We start from the raw sequence: 1,589 nt of genomic DNA on the forward strand, positions 1-1,589 counted from the left end.
TTTTTTTTTTTTTTTTTGTCTTTGGATGTTCAGTAGTTCTAGCCCTGTTTTGAAGAGATTATCCTTCCCCCAACGAATTGGTTTTGCATCTCTGTCTAAAATCATTTTGCCATATTGGTGTGTGTCTGTTTCTTGGTTCTCTATTTTGTTATGTTAGCCTAATGTTTATCACTCGGCCAAAGTCACACGATTTTAATAACTCTGTATAAGTCTTAAAATGGGGTAAAATGATTTTCTTCTATTTTATTCATTTTTGAAATTGTTTTCTAATTCCTATGTCTTTCATATAATTTTAGAATATTTTTGTTTGTCTACAAAAAACATCTTGCTAGGATTTTGTTAGAAATTGCGTTGAATTTGCCTATCAATCTATTTTTGGATAATTGGCATCTTTCCTGTGTTGAATCTTTCAATTCCATGATCACAGTGTATTTCTCTGTTTCATTTGTTTAGCTTTCCTTTGATTCCTTTCCTTTCATCAGTGTTTTTCATAGCTGTCAGCATACAAGACCTGTTTGTGGGTTTTCAGATTTATATCTAAGTATTTTGGTTTTCATAATTACTGCTAATAGTACTGTGGTTTTAAAAAAAATTAGGTGTCCATTGTTCATTACTAACATATAGAAATGGAATAGTTTTTTTTTTCCATGTTTTTTTTCTTACATTTTGCTGCCTGGCTAAACTAACTTACTAGTTTCGGTAATTCCTCTGTATTTCCCTGTAGACAATCATTTTATCTTTGAGTGGGATATATTAGAGTTCTTCAGAGGAACAAAGAAAAGATGGAGAGAGAGAAAGAGGAAGGGAGGAAGGGAAAGAGAGACAGGGGAGAGATAGAAAGACAGACCCCTGTTAGGGGAATTGGCTCATGCAATTAGGAAGACTGGAATGTCCCAGGATACGCTCTCTGTAAGGTGAGACCCAAGGAAGCTGGTGGTGGATTTCAGTTTAAGTCTAAAATCCTCAATCAGAGAAGCCAAGGGTTTAATTCTCAGTCCAAGGCCAAAGCCCTGAGAACCCAGAGGGTTGCTGGGTGTAAGTCCTGGAATCCAAAGGCTGAAGAACCTGGAGTTCTGATGTCCAAGGACAGAAGAAAAACAATGTCCCAGCTCCAGGAGTGAGAATTTGCATTTTCTCTGCTCTTTTGTTCTACCACGGCCCCCAACTAATTGGATGGTGGCTTCCCACATTGAGTTCCAATTTTTCCCACTCAATACACTGACACACACACCAGTCTCCTCAGGAAACACACTCACACAAATACCCATAAGTAATGCTTTACCACCTATCTAGGTATCCCTTAATCCAAACAAGTCAATACTTAACCGTCACATAAGGCAATTACATCATTCTTTCTAAACTGTGTGTGTGTGTGTGTGTGTGTGTGTGTGTGTGTGTGTGTGTGTGTGTGTTTTCTTGCTTTGTGGCATTGGGTAGAACTTCCAATGATAAGAGTGGTGTGACTATCTTTGCCATATTCCTGGTCAAAAACATTCAGACTTTCACCATTAAGTATGATGTTAGTCGTAGGCTTTTAGTAGATGCTCTTTATCATGTTCCTCTGTATTTCTATTTTTCTTAGCGGTTTT

Source organism: Cebus imitator, unplaced genomic scaffold (genome assembly GCF_001604975.1).
Source record: "Cebus imitator isolate Cc_AM_T3 unplaced genomic scaffold, Cebus_imitator-1.0 Scaffold55, whole genome shotgun sequence".
NCBI lineage: Eukaryota > Metazoa > Chordata > Mammalia > Primates > Cebidae > Cebus > Cebus imitator.